Source organism: Notothenia rossii, assembly GCF_949606895.1.
Source record: "Notothenia rossii genome assembly, chromosome: 7".
In the NCBI taxonomy this organism is placed as follows: domain Eukaryota; kingdom Metazoa; phylum Chordata; class Actinopteri; order Perciformes; family Nototheniidae; genus Notothenia; species Notothenia rossii.
Window position 1 is genome coordinate 11,519,589 of NC_136905.1, and position 18,585 is coordinate 11,538,173.

Consider the following 18,585-nt stretch of genomic DNA (forward strand, 5'->3'; position numbering starts at 1 on the left):
TATTATTGGTGGGGCATGACTCTATTGCTTTGGGAAACTGTGAGGACAACAGGGGACATTTTTAAGTGTAAAGGAGCCCTTTTTCAGAAACTGAAACGTACAGCTGGTTAAGATGCTGAAAAGTACTAGAAAAGTTACCAAACTCCCAAAATCTAAAGCAAAATCAAGAATTAAGAGATAGCAGCTTCCAAATCTCTTGTAACAGAAATAATTCCAATCCTATTTGTAGGCTGTGCACTACACAACATCCAACAACGTTCTGTGACAGTGATAACATATCCTTCTCCCAAAACATTTCTGCTTTGTCATTTCATACCCTCACCACCATGTGTCTGGGTGTGTGGATAATTTCTCAGACAGCTTACAGTGGCAAGCTTTTTGGGACGGAGGGATAAATTGTCTGGGAGCTCATACCCATAATCTGCAAAGGATATATAGGGTCTCCCCAGGCAGAATGCAGGGACTGTTCACCTGCAGCATTAGCTAAATAAGATTAGGTGCTGGACTGGAACCCAAACATTCGCTTTCGGCGGAAATATATATAGTATAAAATCACATAGGGGCACATTTGTTAGACATTTTTCAAGCTGAAAACACAGTTAACGCCTAGTGCAATGGGACTTTAAAAATCCAGCTGATGCACAAAAAGGTATGAGGGGAAATAAGGGACACCAAACCTCCAACTGGGTTCAACTGAAGGCCTCTTTCAAATGTGAAGTTAGCTACGGAGCTGGCGGGAAACGGAGCAGGAGGGATGGAAACAGGGATGGGGAAGGGAGGGTGGTCGAGGCGGACACAGGGAGTTAGAAATCATTGCGTCCATTGACGAAGTAACCTTGGGCGGCTTCCAGCATGACTTAGAGAGTGAGTGAGCGACGGGGTCTTGGAGCGGGGCCAAGCGGAGCCTTTTGTGCCAGCAGCCGCCACATTCCAATCAGCCACGGATATTTATACTCCCGGCCTAATTGAAAGGTTGGCTTGTGAACCATCTGCATGCACCCACACTCCAACTCCCCCTTCAACACACACACACACACACACACACACACACACACACACACACACACACACACACACACACACACACACACACACACACACACACACACACACACACACACACACACACACACACACACACACACACACACACACACACACACACACACACACACACACACACACACACACACACACACACACACACACACACACACACACACTCCTTAGTGCTTTACTACCACAGACACAGCCAGCTTTGACCCACAGAAGAAGAGGGAGGCCAGACATGCTGCATCTGTGACGGCTAACATCCCAAGAGGACAACAAATGCAAAGGGTGACTTATGGCAAAAGCCTTGCTGTCAAAGTTCAAATTCAACATTTGTTTGTTGGTTTTGATATTTACTTCTTCTTAACAAAATCATCTAAAGAGGATGGTGCTAGAGGAAATCGTCAAGGCCTGATCCACTGTGCCACATATGACATAAACTGGCTTTAATATGCGGCCGCAACAAAACATCCTAAAAATTAGCTAATTCTAAATCCGTATTTGTTTGATTGAAATAGCCACAACAATACATTACAAGTATCCTTTATCCTTCCCAGTATGACTTACTTGTTTTGATAATAACAGCCAACGGCAGGTAGGTATGTGAACTTGACTTTTTATCTAGAAATAATTTCTACAAAGGACACCAGCATACCTGAAGTCAGAAACACTGTGCAGCTGAGGCAGTCTGGCAGTTGATAAAGGAAATCAGCACCGACGTTAGATAAATGACTTGATGATTGATTACCGCCTACAGCAGAAAAATGAGCAAATCACAAAACCAGTCAGTTACGTTTGTGTAATGAGCATTTTCTCACAGTATCGACTGGTTGTTTGGGTTCGCTGTTGTGTTTCAGGTTTATGTAATTGAAAAATATTACTGATAAAAGAATACTGTTTGCAAAGACCCTCATACACCTTTCTACTGTTTATCTTCCTTTTGTACTTATACAATACATTCTTAACTTAAATAATCCTGTCTGCCTCTTATTTGACCTTCTCTCCTACTGACAGTCTGACACCGTTTAGTTGAGCAGTTGCGGATAAAAGAAAGGAAATGGAGGTTACCTGCATCTACTGTAAAAGTTGTGCTAAGCAATAATACTTTTCAATAACAACCAAATGAAAATAACATACTGCAGTTGCAACACTGTGGTGAAAACCAAAAGCCAAAAACAATTATGTTAGTGATTTGTAAATTGATGATATCACGCTGATGATCATAAATAAAATCCCTGGTTTTAAATATGGCCAGAATTCACTTAACAGCGTTATCTAAACATCTCCACTATACGGTTAAGGGACTGACTAACCACATGCCAGACAGTAAGTCAGAACTTGAGGGAGCCATGGAACAGTGAAACCAAAATATCAGACTTCTGCTTCACAACCAGTGAAATGCACCACGGGCTCATGGGATCGGGTAACTAAACCCACTGATTAATGCACAATTAGTGTTGTGTTGTGTCAGTTAACAGGATGGGCTGATGGAGTTTGCAGCAATGGTGAGGAGTGTGTTAAAGCTCTCGGCGGGCATCCAGCTGGCCCTCCGCTCATCCCTGGGACGTGCTAGGCTTCCTCTGCCAGCTGGCACTGGAACAGACCGCCATGTTCATTCATGACAGGCATCTCCAAAAAACTTGTGAAAAACCTGGTGATTCTTGAATGCTCCTTTCACAAGATGCTTTCAAAAGGGGGAAAAAAAGAAAGAACACCTTTTCATGCGTTTTAAGCCAAGGACATTTGGGGCAACTCAGAAAAGTTTATTCAATATGCTGCACAAAACATTATTTATGTGTGTTGTGTATGACACCTCTCAAATTTACATGGCAACAAAAAGGCAGTCAGAAAAAGACCAAAACAAACTTTGCCACATATAGTGTCCCTTTCACATGCTACTCTGTACGCTAAGTGTATGTGTGTTGCACTTTACAAATGCCTAAAGTAAAGCAAATGTTTACACACCAGTTTAAATATTAACATTATGTTTTTGAGTGTTGTTGATTGGCATTCATGCTATAAAACACAACGCATAACTGTATTGGAAGAAATGTTTGGAATTTCCTGTGAATAATTTTTTTTAATAAAATAAAAAAGACTTTGCAAATGTGTGACTTGTATCATTTTTGTATCTAATTTCCCTTTTTTTCTTCTTGTAAAAGCTTAAAAATTACGTTTTAGTAGAATAACAAGTCAAATAAAATGTTTTCAAAAGTATCAAATGGTCAAGCCCCCCTTTAAAGATCTCTTTCTGTTAATGAATACTAGCCCAATAACATCAACATTAAAAAGGTTGCTATAAATACATTTTCTACATTTTTAAAAACACATATTTTACCTGCAAAGTAACTACCATTGTCAAATGAATAACTGCATTTTGGCTTTTCATCAGGACACAGAACCATTGGCATGCTTCTGGGGAATGGGGACAGCCTGCCAAATGCAAAATCATCGTCTGTTATTCCTTGGCTTGCGCTTGTGATAAATCAAAATGCCGAACAACAATTAGCACTCTGTTGACACTCTATTCACATCCAACAGTAGATACAGGAAGTGGGCCAAATTATGTAGAACACAACTTATTGTCTTGCCAAGTGCATCTGCTATTATCAGCAGTGGAAATCCATCCACTTGTTATATGAGCTTGTGAAAACAGGTCTACGGATTCCACTGTGTTGTCCAATAGATTACTGGCTTTGCAAATGTACACTACATACTTGCTGGAAAGCACAGGGGACATTTAATCCCCAGCTGATTATATCACTCCAATAATATGAACTCACTGCATATGCCTTACAGGTCAAACATACACGAGCGTTTCCTTCTTCTTTACATTCAATAGGAAGTCATTCGCTCAAAGCAATCAAATATAATTCAATAACAACAGAGATAAACAACACTCATCCGGTCTAATCTCTCTATGGACCAGCCAGCTCAATCAATTAATTACCTAGTCGCTGTGTTTTACTTCAGGCTATTAATAATGATGTTTAAATATTAATTTGGCTTTGTCCAGGGACTGATATAAGGGCCCTGTTGTTGTCTTCTGGATTTCTAGTTGTCGAGTCAAAGGCAGTGGGAAGTGAACCTGAATAGCCAGAGGAGGATTGAGGCTGTTCGGCTGTGCAAAGAGATGCTTTACACTTTGTTTGATGAGCAAAAACAGCGGCAGTAATCTTCTCTTAAATAATACTGAAAGACTTGCTTTCAAGATGTCTTTGTTTTGGATATAAATGAACAAAAGTTTGAATTTGTACTGATTGTTGTGGTGTTTTCGTTGTGGGTGGCTGGTGTTGTGCTGAGTAAGAGAGTGCACCCACCAAATATTGTTCAAAGGCCTGAAGACTGAACTGGGAACGACCCACTTCAATTACGCCCTTTGATCCATTTGATTAGTGTTGTCATGTGTTCATGGTTAATTTTGAATGTGTGTTTGAGGCGTTGTTGCAGGTGGAAGAAGTGTTTTTCTTCGCACAGTAATCTATTGTTAATTATGTCAACTCTACTGTTGGAAAGTGGAGAACAAACTAGGTGAAATGAAAAGAGTAAATATGAGGAATCGTCCAATGTGAGAGAATAAAGATGTGCACACTTACACTAGATGTCTCCTGACCAGCAGGGAGGCAAACAAACGGGAATCACAACAACATCTGAGTTAAGATCAGGCTAAACCTTCAGAGGATAGTATCTATCTTCGTTTAGGCTGTCTTTAATAATTAATCCAATACATGTATTTATTACTCTCCACCACGGAGATACCCAGGTGAGTTGATTTTCTCTCGGGATGGATGCTCATGGGAGGGGAGGGGAAGGAGTGGAAGATTCCTTTCCATCTTCTCCTCTATCTCTTGCTTTGCATCAGTGTTTGTAGCCCAGAGCAGAGGAAGCAAAGAAAAAACTCAGACTTGGCCTCTGTCCACCTTACCTGCAAAATACCCTGCCTCAGCATTTTTCCCAGAGTACCAATGGGCCAAAAGCAAAGAAGGGGGGAAACTTGGGAGACAGAGGCTGTGAAACTAATTGGCTGATTCTAAATAGCCTAATTTCTTTCCTTTTTTCTTTTAAATGGCACGTGGAAATTAAATCTCTGTAAAGCACATTCTAATTGTTCTCTCAAAAAATAAATTTCCTCAATGTAAAAGTCAAGTTAGGTCGTTGGGCTGAAGGGTGGCCCGGTGCATGATACCTCTGCTAAGTTTCAAATATTTGTTAGATCATCGATTTTAGATCCAGCCACATGCTGTGATCAAAGACTCCTTTCAACTTCAACCTATCCACAACATTTGCAAAGACATATGCATACGTTTCAAAGTATATTTGCGCTTGGTGTAAAATATACGGTTCAAAAGATGTTGTACAAATGCATAGGCGGTATCGCTTGCAATCGGTCATTGATGTTTATGTTTTATGATGTGCCGTCCATACCTTGTTAAAATACTAAGCCTGAGATATATATTTTTCTCTAATCTTGGTACAACTGGCGCTCATCTTGAGATCCGGCCACAACTTGACCACATGCCAATTTTGGGCGGTGAAACAAACAGTAACGGGGAACAGCTTAACAAATTACCACTCTGCTGCCAAGTCCTGGGAGGGAGGAAGAGGAGCAGTGGCTTAAAAAACCCCTGATACAGAGAGCGAGAAACCCCAGGGTGAGGAGGAAGTGAGGAAAAAAGAGAAAGGTGGGTAAAAGCATATTGAGAGAGGAAGCAGAGTGTAAAGAACAAGTGAGATAAAGAGGCAGAGGGAGATGGAAAGAGTGAGAGGCAGAGCAAAAAAACGAGGGAACAGAAGAGGCTTGATATGATTTCAATGGAATGTTTGTTGACAGTGCTCCGTGGCCCCGGGCCTTGGGATAAATGATTGAACACTGCGCCTGTCAAAGCTAGAGGATTTCTGTGGGCTTGTGTTTCTCTCTGCGCTCTTTTTGCTGGAGGGAAGGTAGCAGTCAACTAATTGACACAGAATTAAGCATGAAACGCACTAAGCGAAGCCCTCTTCTGCCATGGCTGGCCTCTCCACCAAAGTGGGGGCTTCCAGACAGTAAGAGGCTACAGATGAAACCCACAAAAACACACACATATTGTAAAGATCAAATCAGACACGTGCAAATATACAAGCGTGAATACATCTGAAAATGAAGATAAACATCGGAGCAGATGGCCCACTACTCAATTACACTAGATCAGTCATTCAACATTTGAACACCCACACCTAAGCAAGTGCACACTCATCAGCAGAGGCAAAGGAACGCAGGGTACAGGAGGATATGCCCGGAGTACATAAGCAAACACTATGGACTTTTCCTGTGACAAATTGCTCCATGAGAAAGTAATCCTTCAAGATTAACAGTGTCATTCTCTGCCACACCTCGCATATTACGCCCAGGGGGCTGTGATTTCAGCTTCAGGCTTCTTGCAAATGACGTAGCAGGTGTGTACTTCTACTTTTGTTTTTTACTCTGAAATGAGAGGGAGAGACCTAACTGAAGGGATGACAGAGCTAACAATCAAGAGGGACAGTTAGAGGAGGACAAAGAAATTGTGAAAGAAGAGGGAGAGCAGTGCGAAGGGAGAACAAACAACATAAAAGTCAAACCAAATGTGTGTGTGTGTGGGGGATTGGTCGGTAATACACAGCGCTGTGCACAGGTATACATGTGCGCTTTTGTTTTCCATAAACTCGCTTGTGATTGAGCGATGCATGGGTCGATTAAGGTTGAGCGGCACGGACCTTTAGCTGTAAATAACCAGCACCGCCTGCTGAAGCCCAGCCAGCAACACAGTGGTATACAAGGAGTCTCACCTCATTAAAACTTGGCGCTGCGACCGAAAAAACAACATGACTAAGCAGCGGGTGTGTGGGGTGGGGCAATTTTAAAAACAGAATGAGAGCGGAGGGGTTTTTGTGCACCTCCAACAAAGGTTGCGGTAATGGTCCGGGCAGCACTGGTGTCAGGCGGCTGCCTCTCTTCCCGTCTGCACCGCCTGCATCTCAACGTGAATGCCCTTGTGAAGGAGCTGGAGACAGGGAGAGGCGAAGAAGGAGGGAAGGGAGGCTGCAAGGGTCAAAGGGCCAACCCCATCCTGCTGACTACCAACCAATCAGAAGGTGTCCTGCGCTGTCTTGGAGGCAACAGAGGGGGAACAGAGGAGGAGGTGAAGCAGAAGAAGAGATAAGCAAGGAAAGAAGGAGGGTGGGTAGACGGCAAGGCGGATCCCCAGGGTCAATTATCCCCGGGAAGGAGGTACAGTAACCAACGCTCTGCATCTCATTTGCAAGGCAGCAGCAAAGGTGCACCTGAGCACGGCTAGTGAGCGTCCTGCCATAGCACCGAGGCAATTAATGTCTCTTTTCAATGACATGTGCTTCTCAGTGTGACAGTGGCTGGCCAGCTGTGGGCTGGGCCAACTGGCTAAAAGAGTGTGTTCCCACAGAGACTCATTTCACATGGAGATCCCCCGCCTCTGATTCGCCGGCAGTCCTTGTTATAGGGCCTAAGGTTCAAATCTAAACACACGCACGCACAAGCACAAGCACTTGAATAAATGTTGGCATGCAAAGACATGTTTGATATATAAAGATTTTTCCTAGAATGGCCGATGAACATCCTTAAAAGTCACACACTGAATGATTATACAGAGACACGTATGCTGTGAGATTTCACAGATTAGTAGTTGCTGATTTGTTTATATGATTTTTACCCATTTTAATCAAACACACCTATATTCTGGATTCTTCTTTTTAAATTAAAACTTAAATAGCCGTGGGGCAGATTTACAACTTGCTGGCACATGGGGACTATGCCCTACCCAACTCAAAGCACATCAGCTGCTGTTAGCTGTTGCACACACATTTGCCAAAACCTATAAAATGATGAACCTTAAAGGACCTCTGTGATGGAGAGTTATAAATTAACAGTTGTTCCGGGAACAACTAGTTTGTTCCCGGAACAACTGTTCATTTATAACACATAAGGAAATTAAAAAAAGAGAATAATGATGGAGGACAGCTCGTGGAGTTTAAATTGGTAGAAGATCTTTCTCTAAGGAGAACGAATGTGCTTAGTCAATATCATATATATTTGTCATGTATAAGTAATCTTTTGGCCTGACGGTTGTACTGGACAAAGGTCAGGGGTCACCAGAAACAGTATATATTATCCATGATTGCCCTGCAAATAGCAAATTTCATGGAAGTAGTGCTAAGATATATTTGTCTTACCATCAGCAAGGCAAGGATTAATAGAACCTACTATTCTATAATCTTACGTGTGTGCTTTGATGTTAAAGGGAAAGTATGTAGAAGAGAGTAGCTATACAATTATTAAACAGAACACAATAGGAACAAAAAAATCTGCGTTGATGACAGAAAAATACAGTGTTCCCTCAGGCTTGTTTTCCCTTTATACCAACATCATTAAATTAAAGATGAAACCCTGAGAAACACTTAGATGTGAAGTGTTTTCAAAACGACTTCTGTGCATCTTCTTTAAGTGTATTGTTATATGTTGTGTGTACAAATAACCTTTCAAATGTACTATCACTAGAAATGCGTAGTACATGTATATTACTTCTTATTTTTTGTGTAAGTGTAGTGAAATATGCATTCGTTGAGTATGAATAAAACTAATAATAAATAAACTTCTATCCTAAGATGATATGCCTAACATGCATTAGAAATTGCACTCTTTCCCAAAGAGAAGTGTTGTTGTGTCAGTTTGCAGTATTGAAACTGTATGAAATCTATTTATTAGGATTATGTGTTACTTACACACCAATGTGAGCAAGTGTGTTACCACGTAATCAAGTCATGACCTTGTATGTGACCTCATTGCCACGGGGCATTGCAGCTAGCAAGGCTAACATGAGGCTAATGAGTGCCATTCGTTGCATTTGGGTGCAGAGGAGAGACGCACACACACACACACACACACACACACACACACACACACACACACACACACACACACACACACACACACACACACACACACACACACACACACACACACACACACACACACACACACCCACACAAACACATCCACACACACATTCAACAGATCCAGCCTTCCGATCACTGCTCCCTATAGCCCTGCAGCTCACAATGAAAGCCAGTGTCTCCCTCAGTGGGTAGTCTGCGCTCCCCTCCCTGACCATCCTCACTCATCCGATACAGAAATAGACATCGCTTTGCTTCCCTGCTCATTCTCCTAGTCAACTTGTGGTTGACACACACTGGATGAATGACTACTTCCTCCTGCTCGCCTCAGCCGACTACTGAGGTGCAGTTCCGAGTTGTCGAGCTTGCCACTGAGAGAAAAAAGAACAAGGGAAGTTGGATGCAGAGGGGGAGAAGAGAGAAAGAGAGAGAGAGAGGGAGTGTGCTAGTTTCAGCAGACACGTCATGCACACACACAAACTCACACACACACACTTACAGCGAAGCTAGCTGGCTTTTGACAGTGGCAGAATTATTATGGCGAGGTGAATATTACCCCCCTGGGACTTCATTTACCTCCAGCATATTCACTGAGTTTCTCTGTGTTTTACTGCTCCTCATAATCCAAGACCACCACACACATACACACGCGCACACACTTGCACTCATATCACCATATCACAAACTATTTTTATGTCCATGAGTGTTGTCAGGGTTATTATTGAGATCATTATGGGATGTGGATAGTATTCAGATGCCCCCCTTCCCCCTCCAATCCCACTGTTTTTGTTGCAGTTCTGAATCTCGGAGACCTCTCATGAAAGGTTACAAAAGCTTCCCTCTTCCAGATTCTATTTATCAATAAAGCACATAGTCAAACATAAACACACTCACAGAAGCAGTTTTGTATTTTTTGCAGTTTGTATTATTCTAATTCTCCCGGTAATATTAAGTCGGTAAAGGTCACTGATGGATTTCTTTTGTTGTGCTGTTTGAGGTCTTTTTCGCCCATTGTGTTAACAAGTCATTAAAAATTGAGAGAAGTGATGCAGGCCAGGAGACATTGCATATGTTTGGAAGCATTATTATTATTAAATAATCATGTTGGTCTCCTAAATTGAGAGTGACTCATGCCACAATATCAGTAATTAGATAAATTATTGATGAGCTAGCGGGTGGATGAGAGGATGGTCGGTGGTGGAAATGGAATTGCCAAACCCAATTACTGTCTTTTTTTTCTTCCAGAGTGGCCCCATTAGGTTTGTCACTTAGACCACTAAATGGCGGCACTAACAAAACGGCAACTTGCACCCACCCAGCTTAATTAATAGTAAGATGATTAATATTTTAATTGCTGCAGATTAAATACCACTTGCACTGTGATGGAAGCTTTACAAGAACAGAGGCTAACGTCCCACGCTCTCTGCTTTAAGATGATGAACATGTCACGCTTCAGCTCTCTCACAGTGACTTCGACATAAACCAGCCACACAGTGTCGAGGTGAAAGGAGGTAACAGTATTTCAGTTCTGATGCAGCAGAGACACATTGATGTCTTTGCAATAACAAGATGATTGATGTGTCAGAATATTCCTGGATTTCTTTATTGATTAAAAAGAAAGTTAGTAAATCAGGAAGAACAGGTTTTGCAGATGAAACAAAGTACTTAGCAAGGTTGTCCATATTAACAGTGCATTGTTGTAATTCTATGTAACTTATTGTGATGAGTAGACTACATTGTTTACTTAACAGTTCGCATTCTACTAAATTCTTGTTATCAGTACAAGTGAAGTAAAACATTACAGACAACTATAAGCTTTGAACAAAGACTACGGGCAACAATGTACAATACCTGAGATCTGGTTAATAGATGTTTTTTTGGACATCAATGCTGTTAATTTATTGCTATGTTAATAATTAAAGATTGAGATAGCAGTGATCAACTTCTATGATGCCCTCTGCAAAGAAAGGACTTCAAGAAGAGACCGCCCCCGAGCATACACAATACCCCTGGGTTCATGTGCAGCATCAGTGCTACAGGGCAAGGGTACACACACACACACACACACACACACACACACACACACACACACACACACACACACACACACACACACACACACACACACACACACACACACACACACACACACACACACACACACACACACACACACACACACACACACACACACACACACACACACACACACACACACACACACACACACGTATGCCACAATAAAAAGCAACTATCCCTCTTCCGCTAAAAACTGATGAGCCCCCTCTCTCAGGAGGGCATGGTGTCCTCAAACCCCAACATGAATAAAACAAGTTGTTATTCTTTTCTAGATAAACACCCTCCAAGTGCCCGCAAACAAGAGGGGGAAACGAAGCCAAGCTTTGGTTTTCCTCCAGCACTTGCAATGGAGACGGGCTCCCCAGACACTTGCTGGGCTCTGCAAAGTGGTCCTGCACTGTACCAAGTGTCTGCTTCTGCCAGGGGCACAGGATGGAACTTCTAAGCACAAACAAAATCCACTAAATACCTAGCAAGGCTTGCTTTGCCATTTGAACAAAGCATATTATTCACGTTGTCAATTCCTTATGCACATGGTATTATTAATCAAATTCCCCAGTGAGATTTGAGCTGTTTGTTCATTTGAATCTACAGAATGACTCTGCTGGTAAGTGAATCATTAGGAAGCATCACTTTGGCCCAGATTTGACAAAGAGGCTGGGAAAGGTGTACATTAGCCGACGGAAAAGGTTAAGTGTGGTAAAATGAGAGAGGAAATGTGGCGGACAAATTGAGAAATTAGCAACGTGCGGGTGGGAAAAGTCTCAGAGGACGCGGCGCTAAGGCGAGACCTATTATGGCACATGGCACCAGGCAGCTGGGTGGGTAATTATCATCATGTGTTTAGCAAGGCGCCCTTATGCAGGGCAACATATATGACTTGTGCTTTAACCACTTAGTTGGCCCATTTAGCCTTGTGCCGTGGTGTGTATGTGTGAATGGGGGATGAGTGCAAATCTTCACCACTATGCTGCTTTAACAGTCGGCAGCGTTTTTCCCAGGCGCTGGCAAGTCAGCCATAGTTGGCACCTTGGACAGTGATGCAGGTGTGTGACCCGTGATGCAGTGGGGGGGGGGCTCACTGTCTTATGATGTCCTTGGGGAAGGTGAGGGAGTGACCCCATGAAGATCCAGCTGGGAGCCTGGTGAGCACTGGGACCAGATGTGTGTGTGTGTCTGTGTGTGTGTGTTAGATGTGAGTGTGAGTCTTTTAATGTCTCCATGTGTGCCCACTGCCAGCTTGGTATGGAACAGCTGGCTCCCACCATCTGCTACTCCTCTACATCAGCATCCACAGTCTATGTGTGTGTCTCCATTTCTTTAATTTTTTCATCTGTATAATCCACAATTAGTTACTGTATGAACACATAAATGTAATATCAACTGATGTAAGAGGTTATAATGTGCAGTAAAATATAAGTACTAAGGTTCCCCTTTTTGAAAAGAAGAAAGAATATTATTTTCTGTCATTTATTTTTTGTAATAAACAAACCCAGTGGTTGTACATTTCTTTGAAAGCTACACTAAGACTATCAAGTGTGTGTTAGCTTTTCCCTTTGGTTGTTAATCATTTGCTCCGAGCGAGCCTACTATATCAAATAGACTCAGGAATAAGAAAGAAGTATTGGAAGGTTGGGAGGTTAGTATGCTAAAATCCCCCCAAAACAAGACACATGAGACATACGGTTCTGGTGTTAATTAGGGAGCCAATATTACCAGATAAATCAGAGATGGAGGGATGTTGGGAGGAGAAGGAGATGAGGGAGGAGGGATATAGGCGGAGTAAAGGGAAAAGAGAGTGAGAAACAGTGAGAGAGGGAGGGCAGAGTGTTGATTTGAGCAGGGCCTGGGGGCAGCCTACAAGGCAGAAAAGGGAATGATTGACTGGCTAACCAGGCGTTGATCAGGCCTCTGCAGCTCTGTCTTTCATCAATAGTGAACAACTATATAGCAAGTGAAAGTCTGTAAACCGCACACTTATTTGCTTCAAAGTCAGTTTCACTCGATGTTAAGCTTTTTGATCCACTGATGGCTGAAGCTGTATTTGTATGTTTCAGCTCTCAAAAGCATGATCTTCTATGGAAACTGGTGCCACATGCAAGCACTTGTGCCCGGCGAGTATCATGTTGCTCACAGAAGACAGTAATGAAAAATGATGTCCCTCTAACTCACCAAATTTCAAGTCTAGCAGCGGCGGCAAAAGTGAGTAATCTGTAATCGGAGCGATGTGGAGGAGTGCAGCGCTGCTAATGCGACTAGACCCCGCTGTTCTCTGAGGAAGACAGCGCTGGAGGGGAGGAAGAAGACGAGGAGGAGAAGGAGAGTCAGAGGGATGAGCAAGAGGAAAGAACACACACCGAAGCAGTCGGGGGATCGCCTGCTCCAAACATGGCAGAAGGTACGGAACAAGGCGCTCTGTGTGGGCCCCATTATTTTTACTCCCCATTCTCTTTTCCCTTCTCTCCTTTTTGAAGACGGCGGGATTTTTCTCCTCCTCCCTGACATAAAAGTAAACAACGTTGCCTGCAGGCACAATTTTCCCTGCAACACAATAAAATGTGCAGTGAATTTATGATGGTCATCCATTAGCTCTTACCAAGGAAACATCACCCGTATCTGTCGTCCATCATTATAATAGAGGGTTAATGCACTGAATTTACATAAAAAAGTCATATTGTCTGCATGAATTATTTACACCCTCAGCTGTTTTTTCCAATTTCCCTCTTTTTTTTCCCTTCTCTCCGTCCTCTCGTTCGTGGCGAGGGGGTTTTTGGACCAGATTCTTGTCGAGAAAAATCTGACAGTACATTCCGCCGTGAGGTGGTCCTGTCGCCGCCACCTCTCTGTCCTAATATTTCTCTCTCTCTCTCCCTCCCTCCCTCCCTCCCTCTCATCCTCGTCTTCTGTCTTTGTCTATGAGGGACAGTAAGTGCTGGGGGGCATTGTGATGTGCTCATTTACGGCCCTCTGGTTGTTATCGAGTCAATCATCACTGAAAAAACACTTCTAAGTAGATTTCACTGGTGATGACAGTGCATTAGCTTATCAACCCCATGTTGTATTTGACAGCAAGTATTTAGAAGAACATGCAATGTGAGTTTGAAAAAGGTACAATATTAAACATAAATTATGAAAAACATCCTTCATTACACCAGTCCATTTTATGTTAAAGTTACAAATCACAAGCGACAGCTAAGATTATTTCATCCTAATTCTTCAGTGGCCTAATCTGGTAAGGCACAGAAAATGATCACAGCGACAGGCGCACTACTGTAAGTGAATTATCCTGATATCACACCCGTATAATGAAGGCTTGTACAGCACTAACAGTTGCCTCTCAGACCCCGGGGAAAGGCTCAGTGATTGAGCAATTATGACAAGCTCAATTACTGTCATCATATTATCATAGCTAATCCAACTCCGCCATGCTGAGCCTTCCACTGCACTGATCACAGTGGCTTTTTCACTGTCACTGAGGTGAGAAAGTGCTGCCACTGACACCGCCTGTGCTCCCATGAACACGCTCAAATGAATATGTGGAAAATGTGTCAATCTACTGGTGTCTGCCTCCGTTTCTATCTTACTACTGGATGTCTCAGGGATGGATGTCTTAATTTTTTCTAATTCTGCCTGACAGTGCCACGGGCGCTCTAGCCTGCTGAGCTAAATGTGTGACCCGCCTTGACAGAGTGCGGGTTTTGTGAGTTATCTGCTTCCCTGATATGGCTAACAGGCTTTCCAAGCGACGCTCACAGTGGCAGGCGGAGACGCGGCGCTGCCGGGACTCTTCAGGCTGAGCAGTGAAGCAGGAGGATGCTCACAGGGGGCTGCGGGAAGTGAGGAGGGTTCAGGAGTAGTGTGAGGTATAAGAGGAACCTATACAAATCAGTGACCCTACAACCCTTCGGATAATCCTCCAACAGTGGGAGTGACATAGGTCAGTCAAACTGATGTAGATGAGGAGGTCAGTGTTGAGGAAAGTCAAAGACAAAACTTGCACAGAGCAGGTGTTTTGCAGAGACAGTAGCAGCCATGCCAGAGGTGTGAGGGAAGGTGAATGGATCAATTGGAGCTGAGCCTCAGGTATAACCTATTCTTATCCATATAACACCCCCACCCTCTCCTCCACAATGCAAACATGGTGTTTCCTTCCCTCTGTGGTCTTGTTTATTCCTCTCACTGGTATACTTCTCCTAAGGGGCCTGATCCACGCTCGCCTCCAGGCCTGTTTCTCAGTACTGTTAAGGAGGTGGGGATTAGAGGTCAGAAACATGGCCACCTCCTCCTTCGGCATCGATCGCATGTTTCAGGAAGTTATGAAGGCAATGAGTGGCCTGTTGAGGTGTAAGGTCAGGTTTGTGACCTGATGTCTTCCTCTACAGTGTTTAGTCTGTCAGTCATTCTTCAAACAACAAGGGTGTTGTTTGAATTTCTTTTTACATTTTGCAAAACTCTTATTTTGTTTTGTCCCAATTTGCACTTGAGAATGCAATTCAAAGATCGTATAGTATTTAGTATTATTGCTGCATTAAGGTTGGTTTAACAATATGATTACATAATAACAAAAAAAAAATTATTTTGATTTTCCAATCAGCTCTTTCAATCATTTTGATCAAAAATAACTTTAATAAAAACCTTGTCTTGAACTCAAATATTTGTACACAAAGAGAATTTGTTTCTGCATTTCTGTCTAAATAGTCAGCAAATAATAGAATCATACAATTCTACTACAACATTTTGGAAAAACTAAAACTAGATTTGTTTAACTTTTGATTTATACTCTTTTTGTGATTAGTTTTGTGGATATTCATATTGTTTGTCTATATTTGTTCTATTTCTTTCAACTATACAGTAAGTCATGTGTATCAAGTGTGCAGTTATGTACCATCGGAAAATGTATGCCTGTAACGTGTTTTATAAATAAGAACATTTATATGTATTGAAATGCATATTTATATTCTTCAATTTCACCATATCTCACAGATTATGTTGTAAGATTATGAAGTTGAGCTTTAAATCTTCCAGCACAGCTACCAGTAAACTCATACTCTCACACAACTTGCCAGAAAGGTAAACTAATCACTCACTTTGAAACAAAGTATCCCATGATGCCGAGAAGTGCTGAGAGGAACGCAAGCAGGTCAGCTTACTGTACAAATAGGGAGGCAAACAAATTTGCATGTCAAAATTAAAAATCAATGTGTTCCACCCCACCTAATGACCAATCTCCCGACTGCTGCTCTTGGGCTCTGATTAACATTCAGGGGGGTTCAGGAGAAAATGTTAGAGCAAAGCATTAATCTCTCTCAGCAAAAAAGCTTGTATCTTCTGACAGGTGGGTCAAAGTTGCCGTTTAATCTAGCCCATAATTTCGAAAATGTGCTGACAGAGTGTATTTTAATACATTAAAACCAGGCCGTGTTTGAGAGAGCTCAAAGCGCGACACCTCAGCAGGAAGTCTGTTTCCCCGGTTCTGAGTTATGGCATGTTGGGAAAAACAGGAATACTGCCACCAAATCCAGAGGAATGCCATAATAAAAATGCATCTGCGAGCGAGAGGAGGTTGTTGATGTATGTTTTTTTTCTGGTAGCTGCTGAGATTTGCCTGGCGTTACTGTATATGCAAATATGGAATTAGGGCATTTCGAAAAAATATTTGTGATAATAAACCAGCCTGAGGCAACATTACAGATTTGTAAAGCTAAAATAACATAATCACAAAATTATAGATCCTAATGCTATCTCTAATTTATCAATTAAATTATTACAATTTGCAGAAATGTAATCGTTCTTTCCAACATGAACAACAGGAGAATAAGTAAGATGTTTCCTGGTGTTAAAATGTCGACTTTCCCTTTGTTTTTAACCCACAGTAAAACATGTCTGGATTTGTATCAAGCCCTTAAAGACCCTAAACCTGCCACAAGTATGTATGTGTTCGATGGCCTGCACTTGACTTTATTGGCCGTGGGCAGCAAGGTGCCTTCAGAGGTGTCCTGCTTTCCTATTGAAAAATGTGTCTCTTGCCTCTTGCCCAACCTAGTGGAAATAATATCACTCACACTGAGAGATCATGGTGTCAGGGTCAATTGTCCTGCAAGTGATGGGGGAGATGGGAGACATGTATTGATTTTTCATTTTGTTGGGGTAAGCAAGCATGTTGCGGCTGGGCGCGGGTGCATTGAGGCGGACAGAAGTGCTAGCCTGCTCTTCCAGCTTGTCACCCGTGAGCTGTGACTGCCCAGAGACACCTTGGAAACAATTATCACACAAAACTATGAAAACACTATCTATATGAGCTTTTATTTGATCTTTAAAAATTCAAGAGAGTGCATACGCTCGAGGTAATAACCCATCCGTTTACATTATTCAAAGCAAACAGAGCTGGTGGAGAGAATTTGGCCGGGAATCCAGAGAGGAAACTCAGCCAGCATCACCCCAGATAGATAGGAGCCAGAGCTGGCACACCATGCTGTGCTACTGTATGCAGGGCGGAAATACTTGTCAAACACATTACATGATGCCACAGGTCACAGGCGCATCCCAGCCATCCGGCCCATGCCTAACAGCTACAAACAGTGAATGAATGCCAAATATAACAACCTCTGTGAACTTTGCTTGGTATGTTCAGCTCGAACCATCTCAAGCAGTTCATCTCTACAAAGAAGATGCCGTTTGATAAAGAGAGCAAGTGATTCCTATCAACTCCTCCATGTTCCTGTTCTTTTTGGCTTTGCAGTAGATCTCATTTCGGGTCATAACCTACACAGCGTATCCTTGTAAATGCTCCTGTGGTGGCGGGACACAAAATGTCTACAACTCATTCTGGAACATGGCAGGGTTTAGAAGCCCCTTCCCGTAAGATCACTTCCTGAATAAACATGCATTTTGTGCATCGCTCCCTCCCTGTTCCTCATTTGCAAAGGTTACGCTCTCGACGGTGGTCAGAGGCGTGACAGACATGCAGGGTGGAGAGCACAGCGGTCATCTCTGCACCCCCGTCACCTTGATGACTGATGCAGCTCTCCACCCTCTACAGCGCCCTGCCTTCTCCACTGTCTCTGAGGGTCAGAGTTGAATGAAGGCAATATGAGCTCATCAGTATACCTTACACTTCTTGTTACAGTGGTAGCCAGTTCCTAAATATTAATGCAATCCTCAACCCTTCATAATGCTGTTCAAAATAAACATTTGGTGCGGAATGAGAGGTGTCTGTGACAAGAGTTGAGTGGCAGTCATTTCTGCAGGTCAAAGATGAATATATCAGTAAATACACTCAAAACAGCCACACACATAGAAAAGACAAACTTATTTTCGACTGAACGAAGGCGAATCTTTGGAGTTACTCAAATAAATACAACGTGCCCAGGAGAATTCTGCAGTTTTTTAGTTGCTTAAAAATAAATTCCATTGGTATCTTATTTTCATAGCCATTGTCCAGCATCACTTTTAGTTTACTAACCCAGGTCATTTCACTCATCAATTTACATCAATACATGCCCATTTAGGAAA

At 42.5% G+C, this 18,585-nt stretch overlaps 1 protein-coding gene across 8 annotated transcripts in view; it reads right to left on the reverse strand.

The window, feature by feature from the left end:
- The window catches only part of LOC307045471 (uncharacterized protein), a 201,430-nt gene that overhangs the window by 6,169 nt on the left and 176,676 nt on the right, over positions 1-18,585 (reverse strand). The window contains exon 7 of one of the 8 annotated variants that reach the window (XR_013809932.1): positions 16,161-16,222. The exons of the other annotated variants lie outside the window; for them this stretch is intronic. The gene's annotated coding sequence lies outside the window, so the exon portion shown is untranslated. The remainder of the gene's footprint in view (positions 1-16,160; positions 16,223-18,585) is intronic. 8 annotated transcript variants of the gene reach the window in all.